Source organism: Symphalangus syndactylus, chromosome 5 (assembly GCF_028878055.3).
Source record: "Symphalangus syndactylus isolate Jambi chromosome 5, NHGRI_mSymSyn1-v2.1_pri, whole genome shotgun sequence".
Lineage (NCBI taxonomy): Eukaryota > Metazoa > Chordata > Mammalia > Primates > Hylobatidae > Symphalangus > Symphalangus syndactylus.
In genome coordinates, this window is record NC_072427.2 from 27,177,899 (window position 1) to 27,203,648 (window position 25,750).

The 25,750-nt window shown below is 48.2% G+C and overlaps 1 long non-coding RNA gene across 2 annotated transcripts; it reads right to left on the reverse strand.

Annotated features, from left to right (window-relative positions):
• Positions 1 to 46: 46 nt before the first annotated feature.
• Positions 47 to 24,330, reverse strand: LOC129482182 (uncharacterized). Of its 2 annotated transcripts, none has more exons than XR_008657627.2 (3): positions 24,191 to 24,330; positions 17,810 to 18,002; positions 47 to 201 (listed from the first exon to the last, which is right to left on the reverse strand). It is a non-coding gene; the product is annotated as an uncharacterized lncRNA (long non-coding RNA). The 2 variants fall into 2 exon arrangements; XR_010120671.1 differs by lacking the exon at positions 47 to 201 and adding an exon at positions 8,427 to 8,526.
• Positions 24,331 to 25,750: the final 1,420 nt, after the last annotated feature.

Consider the following 25,750-nt stretch of genomic DNA (forward strand, 5'->3'; position numbering starts at 1 on the left):
CTAGACTTTCTTCATAGAGCCAGAAGAGGGTACCTGAATTGGCCTGGACTGCTCAGCCTGTACGGTTCTGGGAATGGGGTAGGGTGGATGGAGTGAACTCAGCAGGCACCCCCAGCTCCGCTATCCTGTGGTTGTGACTGGATCTCCAGGAGGGACTTTGACTTTTCCAGGTCTTAGCACTGAAGATGCTTTGGTGCTTCTCTATAGGGGAGAAAATTCAAAATAAAAACAAAACAATAAACCATACAACTTTTATATGGATGCTAAAAATAAATTTTTTTTTTTTCTTAAAGTTTGCAATGGCAAAAGTCTGAATATTTGGAAGCTGAACCTCCTTTGCCCTCTTTTGGAGGATGTACTGGTTTTGTAGTCATCCGCAACCTGCCTTGGTTTACCTATGTACTGGGTCACCCACTCCTGTGGACCTTTGAGTCTCAAGCCCATGCACACCAGGGCAAAGGCCTTTGGAACCCTAGTATTCTTCCTGGGGTGGGGAACACACTGACTCCTCTGCATTATCCCCCTCACCCCCACCCTAATGGCTCTGCAGGGGAGAAGGGCTTTGATGCATTATTCAGGGATCTTCAGGGCCAGCTCTCAGCTGATTCCCAACATGTGATTCACTATGAGCTGGAGCTCAGCTGAGCTCGGGGAAGACCCAGGTAAATAGAAGCCATCCCTGGCCTGGACTGGGAGCAGATGGAGGGGGCAGGACTCTGATCAGCATCAGTCTTGCTAGTTTTTGTATTTTTTTTTCTTGTAGAGACAGGGTTTCGTCACATTGCCCAGGCTGGTCTCGAACTCCTGGGCTCAAGCGATCTGTCCATCTCAGCATCCCAAAGTGCTGGGATTACAGGTGTGAGCAACCACCCCCGGCCCCAGAAGCTTGGGGGGATTCTGGGGATGCCTTGGCCTGAGGCTCTAGGATCGTCCAACATGTCCAGGAAGAGGGGAATGTGAGCTACTGAAGCCATAGCAGAAACCCAGGCCATGGCACATGATAATATATGGGATTCCTGGAGCAGGGCCTGTGCCTGGCATGTGGCAAGAGCTCAAAAACTAATGGTGGGATCAAATTCCCATGAGCAGAGCCCATCCAGGGTCCCCAAAGAGCCTCCTGTCTCTCTGGCCTGTCTCACTAGGGTTCTGCCTTGCTGATGCCGAAAATCTGAAGCCGATTACAGTAAGCAGTCAGTAGCCCTCTCCCAGGCTGGTCCTTCCTGGCCTCAGGCCACATACCACTTCCAGGAAGCCCTTGTTTTCCACAGCTATGTGGCTTCCTCTGCTCCAGGTGTGGATCTGGAGTGAGCTTGGCATTGGAAGTCGCTTGGCTGGATTCAGACTCTAGGTCCCCAGTACAGCAAAGCTACTCATTAACCTTGTGGTCTCAGGCAAGCGACTTAACCCCTCTGAGCCTTGATTTCCTCATCCATAAATGAAAACTCATACTAGTCCCTATTATCAGAGCTCACAGAGTGAAGTGCAGAGCACAGTGCTTGGCATATGAGAAGCACTAAGCATGTGTTAACTGGATGAACGAATGAGGAAATGAAGGAAGTGGGGCCTGCCCAGGGATTGACCTAGGGAAGCATCTCCTGGCTTCTTCCCCCTAAGGATCTAGCCAAACCCTCCCCATCACTCAGAAGGCCTCAGGGGCCAGCAGTTGACGTGGGGAGGAGAGAGCGACAGTGGGGAACACCTCACCTCCAGACCTGGGAGGGTCATGTGGGGGCCCTTCCTGGCACGAGGAGATGAGGGAGAAAAGGATTAAAGGCAGGAGCTTTCACAGGACTAATCAAGTCATTATAGGACTGGATTTCAGGCGCTCAGTTTACATGATAAAGCTCCTTTTGGAAGGGGTGGAAATAATACTAGTTTTAAGAAATGATTTAGCTTCCATGACATGACTGCAAAGGGCAGAAATAAATGTGAATGCCTAATCCAAATTCAGTCCTCTCCAAAAAGCATCCAACTCTGTGAAAGATGGTTTTGAAGGAAGCTTTTCCCCCACTCCTATCCAGACCCTGCCCCTAAAAGGTGAGGCATCCAATCATCTGGCAGGGGAAACATCTTCAATTCTGCCCAGCCCTGGTTGTTCTTAATTAAAGAACAATCTGTTTTTTTTTTTTTTAACTCTTTGTTTTGTGATCTTTGTTACCCCATCTCTTTTCAAAGCTGTTTTGTTTTGTTTTGTTTTGTTTTGTTGAGATGGTTTCACTTTGTCTCCCAGGCTGGAGTGCAGTGGTGTGATCTCAGCTCACCGCAACTTCTGCCTCCCAGGATCAAGCAATCCTGCGACCTCAGCCTCCCGAGTAGCTGGGACTATAGGTGCACGCCATCATGCCTGGCTAATTTTTGTATTTTTTTATTGTAGAGATGAGGTCTTGCCATGTTGCCCAGGTTGGTCCAAAACTCCTGGGCTCAAGCAATCCTCCTGCCTCAGCCTCCCAAAGTACTGGGATTACAGGCATGAGCCTCCTTGGCTGGCAAAAGCTGTGATCTTTATGCATCAGAGAGGAACATCAAGAAAGTAGAAGCTTGCTTGGCTTGCCAGATCTTGGGAGATTTTGTTCCCATGCTAGGTCTTGGGCCTCTCTCACCTGGAGCTACAGCAGACATTTCAGCCACATCTCACAATACTGATTTCAGCTCTCCTCTCTCCCACTACATGACAACCAGGAGCTTTATTAGAAGCCTTAGCCTGACATTGTGACCTCTACATTGAGGTAAAGAACTAGATAGAAAAAAGGTCTATCTAGTCCAAAATGTCAGAGAGGCCAGGTGCAGTGGCTCATGCCTGTAATCCCAGCACTTTGGGAGGCTGAGGCAGGCAGATCACCTGAGGTCAAGAGTTCGAGACTAGCCTGGCCAACATGGTAAAACCCCATCTCTACCAAAAATACAAAAATTAGCCAAGTGTTGTGGCAGGTGCCAGCAGTCCCAGCTACGTAGGAGGCTGAGGCACAAGAATCACTTGAACCCGAGAGCCGGAGACTGCAGTGAGCTGAGATTGCACCACTGTACTCCAGCCTGGGTGACAAAGCAAAACTTAAGTCTCAAAAAAAAAAAAAAAAAAAAAAAGAAAAAAGAAAAAAGTCAAAGAGAAACCCTGGGTTAGAGGAAAGGCTGTCCTCCAACAAGCATGGCCTTAGGCTTTCAGCCCCTCTAAGAATGAGTTGTTCCTTGCTTTTTTCCTCCATCTCTCATTGGCCCAGATGTGGGGGAGGGAGGTTAGACCAGGGTAGGATCCAAGCACTCCTGATCCTCTGAGCCAAATATGGTTCTCCAGATAGCACAATTTCCCTGAAAAATGCAGTCCAACATGGAGTGGGTGAGAAACATACTTCATCTTCTACTACATTGGCTTTAAAAACTCATCTTAAAAACATGACAAGAGGCCAGGCATGGCGGCTCACGCCTGTAATCCCAACACTTTGGGAGGCTGAGGCGGACAGATGACCTGAGGTCAGGGGTTCGAGACCAGCCTGGCCAACATGGTGAAACCCCATCTCTACTAAAAATAAAAAATTAGCTGGGAGTGGTGGCACACACCTGTAGTCCCAGCTACTCAGGAGGCTGAGGCAGGAGAATCGCTTGAACCCGGGAGGCAGAGGTTGCAGCGAGCTGAGATCATGCCACTGCACCCCAACCTGGGCGACAGAGTGAAACTCCGTCTCAAAAACAAACAACAAAAAAATGAAAAGAACATTCACTGTAGAGCTGTTCATTACTGAAAAAGATTAAAAACAACCTAAATGTCTACTTATAATGACCAGATAAATAAATCATGATATATTCATGCAGTGGGATTATATGCGGTTGTTGAGTGAGATAACTCTAGATATGATACGAAACAATCTGCAAGACATATTATTAAGAGTACTTAATGTGTGAGCCACCAGGCACAGTGTCTCACACCTGCAATCCCAGCACTTTGGGAAGCTCAGGCAGAAGGATGGCTTGAGCTTAGGCGTTTGAGACCAGCCTGGGCAACATAGTGAGACCATATCTCTACAAAAACAAAAAAATTAGACAGGTGTGATGGCACACACTTGTGTTCTCAGCTATGTGGGAGGCTGAGGTGGGAGGATTGCTTGAGTAGGTGAGGTCGAGGCTGCAGTGAGCTATGATTGTGTCACTACACTCCAGACTTGGTGACAGAGCAAGACCCTGTCTCAAGAAAGAAAAAGGTTATCAGAAAGATGCAGGAACAATCTGCTAGGTGTAGTAATACTTGTGTGAAAATATATTTAAAAATACTATTGAAACCTAGATGCTGAGCATGCATAGACCCTCTCAGAAAAGATACACAAGAATGCAGTAACACTGGTTGTCTCTTGGGAGGGGAGCTGGGGTCTGGAGGGGGAAGGGATAGGAGAGAGATTCACTCTTCACTCTAGGTCCTTTGCATCTTTTGAATTTTGTACTCTATGCATGTACTATCTATTCAAAAACAAACACAGATGGTCCCCAGCTCATGATGTTGTATTTTTATTTTTATTGTTATTTTTTGAGATGAAGTTTTGTTCTTGTTGCTCAGGCTGGAATAAATGGCACAATCTTAGCTCAATGCAATCTCTGCCTCCCAGGTTCAAGTGATTCTCCTGCCTCAGCCTCCCAGGTAGCTGGGATTATAGGCATGTGCCACCACCCATGGCTAATTTTTTGTATTTAGTAGAGATGGGGTTTCACCACATTGGTCAGGCTGGTCTTGAACTCCTGGCCTCAGGTGACTCACCTGCCTTGGCCTCCCAAAGTGCTGGGATTACAGGCGTGAGCCAACATGCCCTGCCCCACAACAGTTTGGATTAATATTTTTTGACTTTACAATGGTGCAAAAGTGATACACATTCAACAGGAACTGTACTTCAAGTACCGATATAACCATTCTGATTTTCACTTTCAGTATTCAATAAATTACATGAGATAGTCAACATTTGATTATAATATAGGCTTTGTGTTAGATGATATTGCCCAGCCGTAGGCTAATGTAAGTGTTCTGACCATGTTTAATGTGGGCTGGGCTAAGCTATGATGTTCACTAAGTTGGGTGTATTAATTGCATTTGTGACTTACAATATTTTTCTTTTACAGTGGGTTTATTGGGATGTAACTCCATAGTAAATGGAGGAACATCTGACAGTACACACAATGGGACATTATTCTGCCTTAAAAATGAATAAAATTCTGATACATCTTACAACATGGATGAACCTGGAAAACATGCTAAATGGAATAAGAGACAAAAAGACAAATCTGTATGATTCCACTTATATGAGGTACCTAAAATAGGCAAATTCATAGAGACAAAAGTAGAATAGTGATTATTAGGGGCTGGGGGAGAGGGAATGGGGAGTTACTGTTGAATGGGTACAGCGTTTCTATCTGGGATGATGAAAAAGTTCTGGAAATGGATAATGGTGATGGTTGTACAGCATTGTGAATGCACTTAATGGCAGTGAACTGTACACTTGAAAGTGGTTAAATGGTATGTTTTACATTACAGACATTTTACCACAATAAAAACCAAATATATAACATAACCTATTTTAAAATAAATGTTTTACAATTTCAGTGTCTAACGACCACTTAATGAAAATCCACTGCCTCCAGTGGGAGTGTGTGGACGACTAAGAGCCTGAGCTTTGGAATCAAACTGAACTGAGTTGGACTCATGCCTCCACCATAACTAGTTTTGTCACCTTCTAAATTAACCTTCTAGAGTAGACATCAGTAAACTCTTCCTATAAAGGGTTAGACACTGAATATTTTAGGCTATGCAGGCCATATATGGTTTCTGCTGCAAGCAACTACTCAATGTAAAAGCAGCAGCCATAGACAACACATGAATGAATGAATGAGGCTGTGTTCCAGTAACAATGGGCAGTGACTGGATTTGGCCTGCAGGCTACAGTTAATCAATCTCTGCTCTCAGTTCCCACATTTGTAAGACAGGGACAATAATGTAACTACCTCATAGGGCTGTTGTGGGAATAAATGGGGCAATGTGTCAAATTCTTTGCTAAATGCTTTATGTATACAAAGTAAACCAATAAATGTTTATTTTTGTTGATGTGGTTGTTGAGGTAGATGCTGAGAATGCAGAAGGAAGCCACATTTATGGAACACCTACTGTAAACATAGTAGGGCCAACTCTTAATGCGACAGGATTTCATTTGTTATTTTTATTAGTTACTTAATCAAAACATCTCATGTTGGCATGGAGCTTCGTGCTTTGGGTCCATTAGCTCATTTCATCTTCCTGATTACTCTCTGGGGTAAATGTTCTGAATCAGGAAGCCAGACCTCCAAGGTCACCCTGCTAGGGAGAGCAGAGACAAGGTTTGAAACCTCAGCCATCTTATTCCAAAGACTGGGTTCTCAACCAAGGGTGGTACTGCCCACTTCTACTCCACCCTGTTCCCTCCACCCTGGGAGATTTGGAAATGTCTGGGGCTTTTTTTTTTTGTGGGGAGGAGGGTTTTATAAGAATGAGGAGGCGCTGCTGGGGTTTAGTGACCAGGGTCCGGGAATGCTAAATGTAGACTCGTTTAAATGTCTGTAAAACAAAAAATTTCCAGTCCCAAATGGACTCCCAAATATCAGTGGTGCTCCACATCATGCTGCCCAGATGTGACTCCATTACCACCCTGCCTTGAGCAGCTCACAGTCCTATGGGGAGACGGTGCACTGGAGCACAGATTCTTTCTGTTTCCCTCTAAATCTGCATGAAAGGCAGTGCGGTGTAATAGGAAGTCTGCTGGATTGTCAGAGGCTAAAACCACTGACTTGACCACTGAACAGCTGTGCAAAGTAGGGCAACTGGCTTGACCTCTCTGGGCTTCAGTATCCTCAGAGTGAAAAGAGGATCCTGACACATGCCTGCCCCCTTTTAGGGATGTAACTAGGATCAGATGGAGCAGCAGAGTGAAAGTGCATACCTCTGTAGGAAGACGTGGCGTGTTACTAAGTGAATTGTAACGCAATTGTCAACAAAATAAAGCTCTTCCCCTTTAAATCTTGAGTTTGGCTTCCAGAGGCTGCATGGAGGTTTTATCTAACAGCCCAGGTGCAGATGACTGCCACTGACTGCCCCTCCTCCCCAAAATTGAGATTTAGCTTTGGTCACATCTCCAGCAAAACCAGCCAGGGTGAAAAATGAGCTCAGGAGAGAGCGACTGTGCTTCCTGTTGGCCATACCTCCTCAGGGTCATAAAGAAGCCATCCATTCCCAGCCAGAGACTAAGCCAGAAAAGGGCCGGAACAGCCTGACGGGGTCACTTGTGGGTCAGTCCCCACAAGCCATTTTTCCCCCAGGACGGGAGGGAAAGGGTTAATAGCTCCTTTGGTCAAAATGCCAAATTGGAATCAATCTACATAAATGTCAAGCCTGCTCTGTAGGCAAAAAATAAGGAGGTGCATCACAGCAGGAAGTCTGTCTGCAGAACAAGGTACAGATGTCTTTTCTGTAAGGCTCTGATTTCTCTTTTTCTACCCAGAGCCCAGATGGCAGCTGGGTCCCCTGCCTCTTCAGATCTAGCTAATTGTGGTCCTGCCTCTGCAATTCCACACCTCCTGAAGGCTTCCCCAAACTCTCTGCAAGGGCCTGGGGGCTGGCATCATGCCTCACATGGCCTGTGCCCCTGCATGCCCTTGTCAACCCAGCAGTGAAACTTGATCCATTCTCTAGTTTCAAAAACAAAAACAGGAAAAACAATCCTGGGAGGATCCCAAAGAGAGAGAAGAATTTGATGAAGTTTCCCATGCAACACAGTAAGCAACTTTGTATTGCAGCAAACAGGTGTTGGAGTCAAACTTCTAGAACCCAAATCCCTTACTTATGTAATGGGGCGACCTCAGAAAGTCACTTCACCACTGGGTTTGATATTTTCATCTATAAAAAGAGGTTGTCAATCTCTACATTAAAAAGCTGTTGTGAGGACTCAATTAAATTTGTCATGTAAATGGCAGGCACATAATACATGCCCATTTCAGTTAGAGCTCTTGGCTACAGATTGATTTATTTAAATCACTTCCTTTTATTTAAAAGGAATGTGTAGGCTGGCCAAACTGTGGAGTCTGGCAACCCGCCATTTGTAGGCAGAATTGGATCAGGGCCCTTCTCTCTTCTGTTTCCTTTTCTGTCCTCCAGCCTTCCTCATAGTCATAAAATGACTGCAGCTGTGCCAGGTATCACATCTACCTTCTGCAGCATCCAGAAGAAGAAAGCTCTTTTTCCTTTGCCATGGGACAAAAGTCCTAGGTTTTCTCTGATCAGAACACTTAAGGTCAAGTTCCCACTTTGGAAGCCATCATTGAGGCTGGGGGCATACCATTCCATGATTGGCTTGGCATAGGTGATAAAGGGGTGGGATTACACTCTGTACCCTGAGGTGCCCCAAAGTCCAGGTTCCTCCATATGCAATCCTGTCTTCACATCTGCGTCCCCAAAGCCTGGCACAACATTTGACACACAAGTAAAAGCTTATTGGATGAATGATGCTCGTCGAATGAGGATTATAAAATCTAAGGAGAGAATAAGTTTGTGTGTGGTTAGAACATCTAATCATTCTCTGAATCAGTTGTTCAGTCAGTGGTAATTTCCCAGATATTCTTTTCAATGAAATCCGAGGTTGCAAATGTTGACCTTTGCCTTTTCCCAGAGAGCAGCTTGCTTCTTCTGGTAACACCTGGGAAAGCCTAAATACATCCCCTTGCCAGGCCTCGTGAGCTGTCTGAAGGCTGCTGGTGCTGCCCCTGCTACCTCTGCACAGCTCACTCAAGCCAGGAAGCATGAGAGTCAAAAGTCCAATTCCATTTTTAATCATTGAGTTCAATAAGAGAGATTAAATTTATCTTTTTTTTTTTTTTGAGATGGAATTTCACTCTTGTCACCCAGGTTGGAGTGCAATGGCTCAATCTCGGCTTACTGCAACCTCTGCCTTCCAGGTTCAAGCTATTCTCTTGCCTCAGCCTCTCGAGTAGCTGGGATTACGGGCACCTGCCACAATGCCCGGCTAATTTTTTGTATTTTTAGTAGAGACGGAGTTTCACCATGTTGACCAGGCTGGCCTCAAACTGCTGACTTCAGGTGATCTACCTGCCTCGGCCTCCCAAAGTGCTGGGATTACAGGTGTGAGCCACCGTGCCGGGCCTTTTATTTTTATTATTATTATTATTTTTTAATTAGAGTGTGCGGGGAGGCAATCCCCAGGTAGCCATCCTGAGGGACGTTCTCTGCAGCTGACATGGAGATCTTGACAAGGTGAAGCTACAAAATCTGGGGGAGTTGGCCAGGCATGGTGGCTCGTGCCTGTAATCCTAGCACTTTGGGAGGCCGAGGCAGGCAGATCACTTGAGGCCAGGAGTTTGAGACCAGTCTGGCCAACATGGTGAAACCCTGTCTCTACTAAAAATACAACTTAGCTGGGTGTGGTGGTGCGTGCCTGCAATTCCAACCACTTTGGAGGTAGAGGGACGGGAATCCCTTGAACCTGGAAGGTGGAGGTTGCAGACAGCTGAGATCCCACCACTGAACTCCAGTCTGGGCTACAGAGTCAGACTCTGTCTCAAAAAAAAAAACAAAGTCTAGGGGGAACACAGCCATGGCACCCACAAAGAGGGACACTGACCCCCAGGGTATGGCAGAGGAGGTGGAACAGCTGAGCCCCACACTTCAGAGAACCCCTGTCCTGGGCCCACTGGAGCACACAGAGGCAATGGAGCCGGGTCACACAGCATTCAGCTGGGGCTGCCCAGAACCTCCATGGCCAACACCCAGGTGTGGGATGCCCACTGAACAGTGCCGCAATCTTGGGGAGGATAGGGAACCCCAAGCAAATAACTCTTACGGATCCCTGGGATTCAGTCCCACACATCTGCTGGTAATGGCCTGGACGGCCTCCTCCAATTCACATCCAAACACAAACTCATCACCCCGCTCTTGCCTGCTGCTCCCCTAATCCTGACTCCAATCTCTGTAACAGCCCCTTCAGCTCCTAAGACTTCCTATCAAGCTGCTGGGCATTGTCCTAGACCCCCCACCCCCACCTGCATGGCCATTACTTACCGAGACCTGTTGAGTCCATCATTACAACACCCATGGCCTCTCTTGACTCCCAGCCCTTCCCATCCCCTCTCGCCTGAATTGGCCTTTCTGGCTCCAGTCTTGCCCCCTCCAATCTGTGCTTCCAACACACAGGTCATATCCTGCTATTCACCTCCTCAAAAATTTTCAGGGCTCCCCATGGCCTACACAATAAAGCCTATGTTTTCATGGAACACCCAAGACCCACCACTTGTCATTCTATTCTCATTTCCAATGCATAAGGAGCCTCGTCCTCAGAACCAGTAGACACTTTCCTGTCTCAGAGCCTTTGCTTGTGCCCCTCTGGACACGGGGACTGCCTTCTCCCTTTCTCTTCCTTCTGAAGTCGTTCTCATTTTCCAGGTTCCTGTTTCAATGCCTCCTCCTGTAGGCACCTCCCTGGAGGTGTGGGTTCAGGGGTGGGTGACTGTTTTCTCCTTCCTGCCACTGCCCCCACGCTAGGGTCTCTATTTCAGCATGCTTTTCATTTTGCCCAGGGCAGTGAGGACAGTGGCCTGCTAGCTATATTCAGCATTTATATTGTATCGAGCATGGCCAGGTGAATTTCCACCCATGATCTCAATGAATCCACACTCTTAGGAGAGGTGGTTTATCCTGTTTCACAGACAGGAACCTGAGGCTCAGAAAGGAGAAGTGATTTGCCCAAGCAAGCGACAGAGCAGGTTCAACTCTGCATATTCTTTATGGAGTCCAGGGAAGTTCCTCCTCCCCCTCCCTGCACAAGGCAGCCCCGGGGTGGGAGAACCCTCAGGAAACCCATCTACACTCTGCTTTATTTAAAGGGCCCTTGAGTTCCAAAGGGGGCTGGTGGAACACACTCCTGTGATCACTAATTCACATTTGTCCTCCCTCCCCGGCCCCTGACTTCCCAAGGCCTGCCATGAATCAGGGGCCCAGGCCCAGGACTGAGCAGGTCTGCATAATTTCCTGAATGTCACCAAACCCATCTGTCACTCCCTGAGCTTCCCAAATGCCATCCCTGGTGCACCCAGGGAGGCCCTGAGCCATATGGCCAGGGAGCCCCTCTGTGAAATCCCATTAGTGCTCTCCGCTAATTGGCTTTAAAGCACGCAAAGTAATTAGGAAGGGGGCCATACATGTGTCCTCATGGGGGAATGGGAAGTACACCATCCAGACGGCCTCTGAGAGCTCCCTCATCTCTCCCTCCCCTCTGTGAACTCATCTCTTCCTAAATGTCTTCCCTCTCTTCCGTGCCTCACTGCTGTGGTGGGGCAGAAGGATGGCTCAAAGAAACATTTATATTCAGACATATAGGTCACTGGGATAGAAGTCCGTTTTGAAATATTAACAGGTTTTCTCCTTCCTGCCTTCCCCCTCATTCCAGCCAGCGGCAACTCTAAACTTCACTGCTGTGGGGGAGGATATGGTAGAGCAGAGGGAGGGATGGAGGCAGGAGGCAGGGGGACCCCTGACCCTCTCGCATAGCATTTCCTGCCACCCCCGGCAACAATGGTGTCTCTGGGGTGATCCTGGGCCTGCCACAGAACAGAAACGATGGAGAGAAAAATGGATGTCTCAGTGGCAACCAAGGTGGAAGGATGACAGAGGACAGGTATCTCCCTGCACACCAAGCCCCCAGACTTCACATAGGACCAGAGTGCTAAGGCATAACTGACTGCCCAGGAAAGGGACCTTGACTTCAGAAACTCAAGTGTTGCATTTAAGATCAAGAAATTTAAGATCAAATGTCTTGTGCACTGCATTCTGGACTGGGATTCAAGGTGCTGTAGAGGAAAGCACCTCCCAGTGCTGGGGTTTTGCGTTCAGCACTTTGCATCCATTCTCTCTGACCTCCCAGCAGCGCACTGAATAAGACACTACTGCCCTAATTTCACAGATGGGTCAGAGGCCACAGGAAGGCCATGGGGAAGGAGAAGCAGGCCTGAGCTTGAGACCCACTTCCTCTCACTCTGAGGGCGATGCTGAACTTCTACCCTGTAGCATTTTCCCTGGCTGGAATCCTGCAATTGTCACAGTGGTCCAAGATCCAGGAAGGCAGGGCAGGAGCATCATGCCCGCTTTCCAGCAGGTGCAAGGGGAGGCTGGGGGCTGATGCACAAGTCCAGCTAGCAGGGAGCCCGTGGGAGGGTGAGGGGTGGGAGGGGTGCATGGAGAGCCTCTATTGGCTGCTCACTGCCTTAGCTGGCAGGTCAGGACCCAATTGCAATTCCAGGATACAATACAATTACAGAAGTATTTTGGATTTTAGATTTTTTTTTTTTCAGATTTTGGAATTTGAAAATCTGAAATCCAAACTGTTCCAATGATCATTTCCTTTGAACCTGGCCTTTGAGCATCCTGTCGGCACTCAAACAGTTTTGGATTTTGAACCATTTCCAATTTTGGATTTTCGGATTAGGGATGCTATATTATCTTCTGAACGAGGCCACTCATTCAAGAAACCCCAGAGCTTGGGGAGATAGAGCTGCAGGCCAAAGAGGTGATTTCTGAGGTGCCTCCCACTGTGGAAAGGCCTACAAAGTGGTTTCAGGCAACCCAGAAAATAGGAAACCCAATATTTAGCTAACGGAACATGAATAAAATCTGCTGAAGATGTCTGCCTGTAATTTAAATGGAGCCAAGCCAATGCGTTACTAAAAAAAAAAAAGACACCAATCTCTCTGCAAAAGCACTGAATTGTACCATGTATCATCAGTGGTGGTTTTCTAGGGATATGAAGAAGGGGTTTTCACAATACATCACATGATACACTATTTCCCAAATCTCTAAACATTTCTCTCCACAAGCCCAGTCCTTTAGTTATCCAAATCCCTCACTCTTTTCTCTTGCTGTCTCCAAAACTCAGAACTGTGCTCTGACTTTCTGCATCCTGCCCCACTTTCTCGGCCTCCCTGGAAAGCCCCCCACTTCCCCAGGGTGTCCCCTCCTCCCCTCCTGGGGTTCCCCCATCTTTCCTCAAGTGGACCCTCTTAGTTTCTCTAACTCTGCATCTCAACCTTTGTCCCTTCACTACACAATAATGTCCAGGAGGCCAAGAGCCCACAAACAAGGGACCCTCCCTTTCCAGAAGGGAGAAGAGGTGACTACAAATATTTGGTTATAATTTTTTTCCCTGCCACACCTGTTTCCACAGGCAGTGCTGAGCCCCAGTCCTGACAGATCTCAGAATCCAGGCTCTCATGAGCCGGGGCAAGTAGGTCCCAGGGAGCCTCTGGGTTGAGGACATTGCATCCCACTCTGCAGCTGCCCTGCCCTGGCCTCTGCCCCTTCCCAGTCCCCCAGGCCTGCCCTGCCCTGTCCTGCCTCAGCCTGCCCAGGAAGGCCACTGCTTGAGGCCTCCAGGAGGCTCACCCCAGAGCAGGCATTATGACAGGGACTGGCACATCCCACCTGCAGACTCTGCCTGGGGCTTCGGACCAGCCAGGAAGCTAATGTGGACAAGGCTGGCCCCTAGCCCAGCGGTGGGTGAGGCAGGCCAAGTCTGAGCCCTCACCAGTGCTCCCCCCATCACCAGACCTGGCTTCCTCCTGGCACCCAGTCACCCAGGTCCCACCCACCCTGTGCTCTGCCAGGTCAATGGACTTCTGCTATAGCACTGGAGGGTCAAAGGTGCAGAAGGCCCTGGAATTTATTAGCTAAGTCCACCTCCCATGCCTCAGAATGGGGACTGTTAAGGCCTAAAGAGAATCAGGGACCCTCATCCATAAGAGATCACATAACTTTGGACAGAATGAGCTAGAACCCTGGTCTCTGAACCTCCAGGCTAGTGTTTTCCCCGTAACATGTAGGGATTACATCATTCCTAGCTGGGCTTATTGGCTCATGCCTGTAATCCAAACACTTTCAGAGGCTGAGGTGGGAGGATTGCTTGAGACCAGGAGCTTGAGACTAGCCTGGACAGCAATTTGAGACCCTGTCTCTATAAAAAATAAAAAAATAGCCAGACATGGTGATTGCATCTGTAGCCCCAGCTACTTGGGAGGCTGAGGCAGGAGGATTGTTTGAACCCAGGACTTCAAGGCTGCAGTGAGCTGTGACTGAGCCAGTGCACTCCAGCCTGGGTGACAGAGCAAGACCCTGTCTCTAAAATGATAATAATTTCTAAACTACGGAGGTGAGTGGAGGGTGGGTATTGTTGAAATTAATGGAATTGAAAGTGTAGATTATGGGCTGGGTGTGGTGGCTCATGCCTGTAATCCCAGCACTTTGGGAGACCGAGGCGGGCGGATCATGAGGTCAGGAGGTTGAGACCATCCTGGCTAACACAGTGAAACCCTGTCTCTACTAAAAATACAAAAAAAATTAGCCAGGTGTGGTGGCAGGTGCCTGTAGTCCCAGCTACTTGGGAGGCTGAGGCAGGAGAATGGTGTGAACCCGGGAGGTGGAGCTTGCAGTGAGCCGAGATTGCGCCACTGCACTCCAGCCTGGGTGACAAAGCAAGACTCCATCTCAAAAAAAGAAAAGAAAAGAAAAGAAAGTGTAGATTATGGGTTCTCCTATGGTTATTTGCATAGATCAAAGATCAATTCCACAGAGGCAAATCCACAGAGACAGATCAAAGAGGCAAATCCACAGAGACAGAAAGCAGATTGGTGGCAACCAGTGCCTAGGGGAAGGGGCAGGATTGGAAGTGACTGCTTCCTGGGTACGGGGTTCCTTCTGGAGCGATGAAAAGGTTCTGCAATGATTAGTGATGATAGTTACACAGCATTGTGAGTGTACTTAATGCCACCGAATTATACACTTGAAAATGGTTGAAGCGGTAAGTTTTGTTTCATGTATTTCCCCACAATTAAAAGAGAAATCTCCTTGACTCAAATACCTAAGACCTGTATTGAGGAAAGGTCTCACCACTGGGAGTTTGTTTTGCTTCTTCCCTTCTCTCTTCTGTCCCTCTCTCAGCAGACCTCTGCTGAGAGCATTCCCAGTCTAAGAGGGGAGCTACACACAGTGGAGAGAGTGACTGAGACTCCACTCAAGGACACCATACTGAGAAACAAGACAGAAGCAAATGCTAAAAGGAGTTGTTCCTGCAGAAACATCTAGGAATGGGGGGAGGTAGCAAAGATCGAGCTGCAGGGGAAGGGATCTGTGACAGACGCATGCATGACTCCACTTGGCACCACTGAATGCTCAGGTGGTTCCTGAATGCACATTTTAATTTATTTTTTTTTTTTTTTGAGATGCGAGTCTGTGGCCCAGGCTGGAGTGCAATGGCACAATCTCGGCTCACTGCAATCTCTACCTCCTGGTTCAAGTGATTCTCTTGCCTTAGCCTCCAGAGTAGCTGGGATTACAGGTGCCCGCCACCAAACCCAGCTAATTTTTGTATTTTTCATAGAGATGGGGTTTACCCATGTTGACCAGGTTGGTCTCGAACTCCTGACCTCAGGTGATCTGCCCACTTTGGCCTCCCAAAGTGCTGGGGTTACAGGCCACTGGGCCAGGCCCTGAATTCACTTTTTTTTAGTTTCCACATGTGAGTGAGATCAAGTGCTATTTACCTGTCTGTGCCGGCTTATTTCATTTAACATGGTATCCTCCAGGTTCATCTGTGTTGTTCCAAATGACAGGATTTTATTCTTTTTATGTCTGAATAGTACTCCATTGCATATAAGAAATGACACATGCATGAGGGGATGGTTGTGCTACTTCCCCGAGTTGATCATTATGGCGCATATCTGTACTGACATATCAAATTGTACCCATATATATGTACAATTACAATGTGTCCATTTCTAAAAAGCTGGCTCACTGTGGAGACCAAAAAAGCCTTTCACAGCTCCAAGGGAGATCACAGACTGTGAAGCAGTCTGGGCGCTCCAGGGCCTGGGCCTCTTGCGCTCACCACTGTACTTCCCAGACACAACCCTCGCTGTCTTTAATGTCGGGCATTGCCCCTCCCCTCCCTGAAAGCCCTGCTTCAAGCCTGCCTCCTCCTTCCTCACCCAAACCACTCGCTGTATTTTCATGCCTTATTAGAAAATTACTTAGGCCGTGAAGATCTGCATACATTTACCTGCTTTCTGTAAAGGTTTTCAGATCAGGCAGTTCCCCACAGGGTTGGAATCTCAATGCATTGAAATGGTAAATTATTTCTTCCTTAATCCTCTCACTGAACTCCACAGGGCCTAGCACCGTGTTCTGCACACAGTGAGTCCGTCGTCTGGCAGACGCTGGTTCTTCACCTGGTGCTGAGCTCGGAGCCCCACAGTGCCAGGCTGGCAGCGCCCACTGGGGTGGGAGGGAGTTGGTGCTCACCCTCCTTGGAGTGCTCTTGCAAGTGTGTGTTAGATCTGTGGTCTGAGGCACGTCAGGAGCCCAGAATGGTTTCCCAAGGGGAAGAAATAAAAGTCCCCACAAGAGAACAGAGCTTGCCCATCCACTGAGGAACAGTGCTCCAGGGTCCTTTTCTGACCCTGGTCAGCCGCAAACTTCTCCTCACCCACCCCTCCTGTTTCTCTTCCTCCACCTCCTCCCATAAGGACCTGGGCACTGTGCTGGGCCCCTGCCTCTTGTGTTTGACTTTCCCCCTTGCATGGAGCACTCAAGAAAGCCATCAAGTTGAACATCTTCCCCATAGGGCACAATCCAAATGAGCACCTAGCGCTGTCAGCCATGGACTGTTGCGTGAACCTGCTCACCCCAACCCTTCAACCCACACATAGGGAAGCCTTATCCCAAGCATGTGCTTTGTAAACACACATTTCTCAGGCGCAGACAGGGAGTCTGGGCTCCCATATCAGCTTAGCTGCTGATCAAGATATAACCTTAGTCCCTCCCCTCTCAGGCCTCGGTATTCCCAGCTGTATGATGAGACCACTGGACTCAATGAACTTGGCTTTCCTTTTAGTGTAGTGTTCACCAAGTTGTCCTTGGTGTCCCTCAAGCAGCTGCTCCTGCCTCCCCCAGCCCCACCCATACACACACCTCATAGCTAGAGTGGGAATGAGGAGGTGTGGGTGGGTAGCCCCTCAGAAACTGCTGGCCCTGCTGGTGTCACCACCGAGAGCCCCTGGACACAAAGCCCTCCATGGACCCCCTTAGGCTTGCCTGGCAACACACAGGGGCCTGTTGCCCAGACATATGCTTCCTCATGGTGCCCCTCGGCTGACCACAGGGAAGCTTTGGAACTATCCCATAGAAAAGACTTCATTAGATCTCATTCTCCTCAAGTCCATTTGGGGAGAGGGGGCCGTAGAATGAGAGGGCTCATTTTCTGGTTGCATTAGCCGTTAGCCATTAGCTTGGGAGGTCTGGGCCCTGAAGTCCTGGGCAGCGCAGGGAGGGGTGGGTGAGCATCTACTTCACCCCAGAGGCTGCTCCTGGCCTTGCCAGGCCTGACCTCAGAGGAGTTCATCACATGGGGGTCTTTTCTCCCCGAGACTCACAGAGACATGCAAAACGCCAAGTAGGGGGGTGGGTGAGGCCTACAGAGGGGAAGACACTTGTTGAGGCCTCCACAGTGAAAGGGGCAGCTCCAGTGCCTGGCCCCCAGAAGGTCCTCAGGCCTGAGCCCCCCTGTAGCACCAACACAGGGCAGTGCTGAGCCACTACCCCCCCCCCATCCCATCTCCCTAAGGTGTGACTAATGGGTCAACTGTCCTGGTCCAGGGATGTTTCTAGCCAGCAACATTTAGCTCTGAAGGTAGCTTTCCTGCAGCTGCTGTAACAAATTAAAACAAAATGGTTGGCTTAAAACCCCAGAAATTTGCTCACAGTTCTAGAGGCCAGAAGTCTGACATCAAAGTGCTGGCAGGGCCACGTTCCATCGAAATGTGCTATGGCAGAGTCCCTCCTTGCCTCTTCCAGCTCCTGGGCGACCCAGACATTCTTTAACTCATGGCTGCATCACTCCAGCCTCTGTCTCTGTCTTCCCATGGTCTTTTTTGTGCCGTTCCTTTTCTGTCTCCTATAAGGACACACTGGATTTAGGCCCCACTCAGATGATCTCATCTTGAAATCCTTGATTATACCTACAAAGACCCTTTTTCCCAATAACGCCACATTCACAGGGTATGGGGGTTAGGAAATGGACATGTCTTTTCGGGAGGCCACCGTTCAACTCATAACATACACCACTGGATTGCCCCACTCCCCCAAATTGCCAGCCAGACTCTGCTGTTTGTTCATGCTTTCTTTGTGGTAACAATAACAGCAACAGCAATACTAATAGATAACATTTAGTGCTTACTAAGTGCCAGGCACCACGATAAGCCCTTAACATATTAAACTCATTTAATTGTCACCGCAACCCTGTGAAGTGGTTACTATTCTCTCCAAACTACAGTCAAGGAGACGAGGGTCAGAGAGGAACATGTTGTTGGTAACAGGTGAACACAGAACTCAACTCCTGGGATCCCAGAGTTCAGAGTGGACAGAGACCAAGGTAAGGGACAGAGACCAAGGTAAGAGACAGAGCTCTTGTCCCTGGAGTTGAAGGGGGTGAGGAGCTGAGGAAGGTGATGGAGGAACTCTGGCCAGCACCACTCTGCCCCTTCCAGCTGTGTTACCCTGGGCCGGGGCCTGGCTGTCTCTGAGTCTCTGTCAGGTGAGGTCTGGGGTGGGCTCTTTCTGGTGCAGGCCTGGGTTGATGACACTGATTCTTAACCCTGGATGCATATCAGGATACCCTGGGAGCTTTTCAAAATCCCAATGTGCAGGCCACTCCCCAGGCCAACTACAACAGAGTCTCTCGGGGGTGGGATCCTGGCACATGGGTGGCTTTGACAGCTCCCAGATGACTCCAATGTGTGGTCCAAGCCAAGAACTGCTGCTCAAGTCTGTCCATTCTCTCCCTGGCTCACCATGCCCAGTAGGGAAGCTGAGGCCCTGAAACTCTGTGTCCCTGACTCCTAGTAGTTACTGGATAGCCAAGAGATGGGCCTGGCTTGGTACAGATGAGGGACACCTGGGGCTGCAGCATGGGTTGGGGTGGACAGAAAATGGGAAACAAGTCCCTGGCAGGAGTGGGAGTGGCTGGCCAGTCTGCCAGAGACCCCTGATGTGAGTTCAGTCTCTGGCAGGCCCAGTCCAAGAGAGAAAAAGGCCTGAAGGGATGACCATGGTGAGTTTTGGGTGTCAGAAAGTGGGACACAACAGGACACAGGAACTCCCACGGTGTGACTTCTGGGAAGAAGGGCTGGGCAGGAAATGATGGAGGATTCATGCCAATCAGGACACAGGGATGCTGTGCTGGCCTGGCCCTGACCTTTCCATCGCAGCTCTGACAGCTGGGGTGGTCTAAGGCCCAGAAAGGGGCTTGTGTGAGGACTCTGTGTGAGGTTTGGGAAGATTTTTGGTGCAGACTCGGCTGAGGCCAACCGACCAGACAGCTCAGCCTGCTAGGGCTGCCCCAAATCTGGAATTCTGTGCCCTGGTTGGAGAAGGCAACTGGGAGAAGCACAGAGAAAAACTCTCCTTCTCCTCTTTTCCAAGAATGAGAATGGGGCCTTCTCTGACCATTTAGGAACTGGGTTTTTAAGACCAGGTTAGGAACTATTCTTAAGAAAAAAACAAAAAGCCCTGCCACCCCCACTTAGAACATTCACTTTGTAGTGAAACTTTGGCTTCAGTCTCTCTCTTCCTGTCTTTTTTTCTCTGCTCTTTAAGCCAAATGTATCTCTCTTTGTCTTGCTCTGTCTAGATGTCTCTGCCTCTCCCTGTTGTTTGTATCTTTTTCTGCTTCTCTCTGTGTATCTGACTCACTCTCTGCCTCTCTCTGTCTCTATCTCATTCTATCTTTATCTCCTATGATCTCTGTCAGATCCCGGGGTCCGGGTCCAGCCCATGCTGAAGTCCAAGGGGAGTGGGTGGATGGGCAGAAAGAACACTCGGGGGGCCATAGGCAGGTGACTATGGTTTATTCAGCAGCAGCTCTCTTACACAGCTTATTTAAATTAGCTTTCTCATTAACAGCACTCACACACTGTTCACCCTGTCTCGGCTGCTTGAGCTGGCTGCCCCCACGCAGTTGCGCAGCCAGCTCTCCTTTGCCTTCAGGGTCAGCAGCTTAACTCTCTCTGGGCACAAGCAAGCCAAGTTGGGTCCTGACTCCCTCCTGTCCATCTGCAAGATGGACAGCTTTGACTATCTCTCTTTCTCTGGGCACCCGCGCACCTGCCATGCCAAGCCATGTTGAGCCGAGCCGAGCCCCCCAAGAGCCAAGCCCCATGCACAGCATCAGCAGGACAGTTATACCTTTTACAGACCATAGTAACTTAGAGCCAAGTATGAACTTACACAAACAGGTTATATAACAAGTGGAGGTGTGCACTTGTGCACCAAACTCGCTGAGTCATGCAGGCCTGAATATCCGCCTTGGTCTGTTCCTAGACCAAAGCACATCCATGTACCTTACAATCTCTTTCTTTGTTTCAGCCTCTCTCCCATTCTGAGTTTTCTCTTTTTTTTTTTTTTTTTTTTAAGACTATAGCAGCCTATAGAAGCAAGAATGTTAGTCCTGGAGAATGAGACTTAACCTAAATTCACTCCTAGAGCAAGCTGATACCTGTGTGGGGCCCACAGCTCTGGCCCCCAATCCCCAGGCTGGGCTTTTTCCCTAGCACTAAACTGCCACTTATCACTGGTTATCAGGATTGTTAGTGCACAGCTGGCCGAGGCCAGGTGCCGGGCACAGGACTCCCTGAGACGGGCCACAGGGTGGGCCCAGTGCCACATAAGATCTTGCCCTCCCAGCTGGAGTCACAGCTGTCCAGGCCCATAGCTCTGGCCTTCCAAGTCTTGTTTCTGGGAAGCCAGATTGAATTAGCTGCTGGGCCCATCTGGTCAGCCCTTGGCCTAATACCGTCTGGCAGCTCATGCTTCAATGCCAAACCTAGCCCCATGGCCTCATGGCCAGAAATCCAATTTACTGAAGCTTAATTGAGCCCCTGACTCCCTGGAGCATTGGCCCTCAGGCCCTCCTGCTCCGCTAGCAGCAGATTTCCCGGTGATTAGGAAAGGAGGAAAAAACGGCAGGAGCCAAGTTAATTTCAATTACCCTCATTTTCTCCCTGGAGCACCACACACCCCTTGCTAAGTGCGTCTTTATGTCAGCTGCAGTGGAAGCTGATGAGTATTAAGTATTAGAGCTCTGGGTGCCCCAGACACCTTGCATTTTATCTGCTGACTCCAGGGAGCAGACTGTCCCCCCGCATCTGCTGGTCCTCAGCATTTAGTCCTATTTTACGGAGCCCAGAGGAGCAAGCTCAGATACAGTCAATGCCCATGTGGGAAAAGGGAGGAATATTTTAACAGTCTTTTCAGATAATTGTGGATAATTTTCTTAAATACTGCATCAAAACTCAACAAGTGGTATTTCTTAAAGGTTAATTGCAATGTGGATTCGGAAATCATATCGATGAAATTTCAGTACTTTGTGACTAAAATCCATTGATCTATATTGCACTTCAGATGGATTTTTTACTTATGCATGATTTTATAACATTATGCATTGGTCATTTGGAAAATATTGGTTTTTTGAGTTATGCAGATCTTTCAGATGTTGATGTATTTTATCATATAGTATTTTAAAAAATCATATTTATTATTCTTACCACAATCTCATCAGAAAAGTCTGTTAAGTGGCCGGGCGCAGTGGCTCACACCTGTAATTCCGGCACTTTGGGAGGCCAAGGCGGGCGGATCACAAGGTCAGGAGTTCGAGACCAGCCTGGCCAACATGGTGAAACCCCATTTCTACTAAAGATACAAAAGTTAAGACAGGCATGGTGGCGGGTGCCTGTAATCCCAGCTACTCCGGAGGCCGAGGCAGGAGAATTGCTTGAACCAAGAAGGCAGAGGTTGCAGTGAGCCGAGATTGTGCCACTGCACTCCAGCCTGGGCAACAAGAGTGAAACTCTGTCAAAAAAAAGAAAGGGAAGAAAGAAAGAAAGAAAAGAAAAGAAAAGAAGGAAGGAAGGAAGGAAGGAAGGAAGGAAGGAAGGAAGGAAAGAAAGAGTCTGTAAGTATTGGAAAGATATTAAGCTTGTGGTAGCAAATACAAGTTTTCCAAAATTCTCATCTTCACTTGAAAGCTCAAATGCTATTGCCTATAAGTATTGTCAGTTTCCCTTGAAGTGGCAAGCTTACTTTGTTCATTGTTTAGACAATATCCATCTCTGAATAAGTAGTTTGTCCACCATCCTTTTTTTTTTTTTTTTGAGACAAGAGTTTCACTCTGTCGCCCATGCTAGAGTGCAGTGGCTCACTGCAAGCTCCACCTCTGCCTCCCAGGTTCACGCCATTCTCCTGCCTCAGCCTCCCAAGTAGCTGGGACTATAGGCACCCACTACCATGCCCACTAATTTTTTGTATTTTTAGTAGAGACGGGGTTTCACCGTGTTAGCCAGGATGGTCTCGATCTCCTGACCTCGTTATCCAACCACCTCGGCCTCCCAAAGTGCTGGGATTACAGGCATGAGCCACTGTGACTGTCCTGTCCACCATCCTTTCAAGCAAAAATGGTGTTTCATGAAAAATGCAACTAGTTCAACTTGCAACTCAAAGACTGCACAAATATTTTTCGTCTAGATATTTATATTTTGCTATGAAACAGAAGTGCTTTATGTCTACCTCCCATTTGTTCACAGATTATTACAAAGATGTGAACTCAGAGGTTGAGATTTCACAAAATTAATACATATATATTTGCTTTATCAAGGGCAGTCAGGAATGAAATACCAAGTTCCACTTGCTATAAGTGTGTGATGGTGAAGAAAACTATGATCACCAGAACAGTTTGGTGCCACCGCCTTGATGTGGGTTAGGGCACTGGCAGTTTTACTCCCCATTGCTTTTCCATGATTGATGCAAAAGGCTAACATCACAGTCTATTATGAAAATAACTTTGACCTTGTAGATCCTCTAAAAAGGCTTTGGGGACCTCCAGAATTTCACGGGCCACACTTTGAAAACCACTGCCCTAAAGCAGGGATCATCCAACCCCAGGATACATAAAAGTCACCTGGAAGGCTGATTAATATGCAGGTTCTTAGGCCCTAGCCCCAGAATTCTGAATCTGTAGCTCTGTGATGGGATCTATGATTCTGCATTTCTGACAAGCTTGCCCGTGATGCTAATGCTGCAGGTCCCACAACCAAATTTTTTGTTTGTTTTGCATTCATTTGTATTTTTTATTTTTTGTAGAGAGGGGGTTTCATCATGTTGCCCACGCTGGTCTTGAACTCCTGGACTCAAGTGATCCACCCACCTCAATCTCCCAAAGTGCCAGGCATGAGCCGCTGTCCCTGGCTGGGAACCAAATTTTGAGTAGAAAAATCCTAAAGTACACAACATTTCTTAAAATATTTTCATAGAATGTTAACAAATTTAAAGACATTTGGGAAGAACTGGATTAATCAAAAATATACAAGTTTATTTACTGTGGGGCTTGTCAGAGCCTTTAATATGCCAATGTAAATTGGGACTCCCCAGGAGAGGCATTGGGTGCTCTAGGTTCCCAAACCTATTTGGTTTGGAATGCTTTTTCAGGGCTGGTAGCAAGGGCTTACAAGTTAATGTTCCTCAGAACATGCTTTCTGAGCCACTTCTGTAACAGTTTATGAATCAACTCTCTGAGGGAACAGAGCCGACCATCCCCATCTCCTCCTCCTCCTCCCCTCTCCCTCCCAGGCCAGCTGTGCTCCTTTTCATACCTCATCTACATCTCTGGGGAGGGGAAGTGGGGACCACCCAATTTAACTGTAGGACCGCATTGTACCACACTTGGCACACTGAGTTTTGTTTCATTTTAAATTTATCAGTCTGTGGTAGACTTATTTCAAACATGGACCACCAAAATCAGGGGCATGCTGTTCAATATGCCTCTTGAGATAGATAGATATATATACATACACATATATATATACATATACATTTTTTTTTTGAGATAGAGTCTTGCTCTGTCACCCAGGCTAGAGTGCAGTGGCACAATCTCAGCTCACTGCAACCTCCACCTCCCAGTTTCAAGTGATTCTCCTGCCTCAGCCTCCCAAGTAGCTGGGATTACAGGCACCCACCACCATGCCTGGCTAAATTTTGTATTTTTAGCAGAAACAGGTTTCGCCATGTTGGCCAGGCTGGTCTCGAACTCCTGACCTTGTGATCTGCCCATCTCTGCCTTCCAGAGTGCTGGGATTACTGGGGTGAGCCACTGTGCCTGGCCCGGTTCTTTTCTTCTTAAGCTTCTACACAAATGGGTTCTGTGCACCTTTCCATCAGGCATGCGTATACCTCCAGCGCTTACAGACAAGGTCACAAAAACCATTCTCTAAAAAAAGACATGGAGTTAGTTGGAGGGTGAACCCAAAAGGAGCTTCAGGACTCATACTGCATAATTCACTTGGCTTCTAGGGCAGGGTCAGTTATGGGGAATCATAATCGTACCCTCCCATGGTGATATGACTCTATAGGCATCTGGACTGGGGACAAAGCCTAACCTGAGAGTGAGGCTGCTATTGAAGGAATCCTGGTAACCAAAACAAGTAAGCCAAGAGGATGCAGAACTTAGCTCCTGCCTGGTGACAGGCACTGCTGCCTCCATGCTGAATGGCATGGGAACAGCTTAGCCAGAGAGGCTTAGATTCCTGGTGTGCCCCGAGACATGGATGTGGGCTGTGCAGACAGCAGCCACCAAACATGACTTGTTCGGCTCTGCCTCTCTTCAGGCCCTGGCCATTATTAGTGTGATAAGTATATTGGAGACTGTTAAGGTGGGTGGTGAGGAAATGGGAGTCCAGGAGAGTTACGCTGATGATTTCCCTCCACATGCAAGGAAAAAATCAAGAGTGGGGGCATAAGTATTCCTTCCTCCAGCAGATGGATTCAAGCCATCTAAGAACAGAAGGGGGAAAAGAGTGCTCCAGGCCAGGGGTCAGCATGAGCTAACATTAGGAGGCATCTAGGAGCATGGCTCACTGAGAAACTACAAAGAGATGAGGCTAGAGACACAGGCAGAGTCCAGCTCACCAAAGGCCTTGAATGTCATGGCAGATTTGATCCTGCTGGCTCTAAAGGTCAACTGAGGAGTTCAAACAGGGATCTACACTCAGATTCTTGCTTTCGGAAGGTCACCCTGGCTGTGGCAGCATGTGCTGGGGACGAAGGGGCTGAAGGTGACAGAGCCACAATATCCCAGGCAGGAAAATGAGGCTGAGTTAGGGCAGCAGCTGTGAGAATGAATGGGATTCAAGATGGGGACTGAGAAGGCACATTTATATTCTCTCCTTCCATTCAACCGATGGACCAGTGTTTTAAACAGTCTAAGCCACAACAACAAACATGACAGGCTGAATGCGGTGGCTCACACCTGTAATCCCAGCACTTTGGGAGGCCGAGGTGAGCAGATCACCTGAGGTCAGGGGTTTGAGACCAGCCTGGCCAACATGGCAAAACCCCATCTCTACTAAAAATACAAAAATCAGCTGGGCATGGTGGTGTGTGCCTATAATCCCATCTACTCTGGAGGCTGAGGCAGGAGAATTGCTTGAACCCAGGAGGCGGAGGTTACAGTGAGCAGAGATTGCACCACTGTACTCCAGCCTGGGTGACACAGCAAGACTCTGCCTCAAAAAAAAAAAAAAAGAAAAAAGAAAAGAAACAAAGAGGATGGGAGAAAGTCGTTAGTCATTAGCAGACAAGTGATTTCATCTGGAAGAT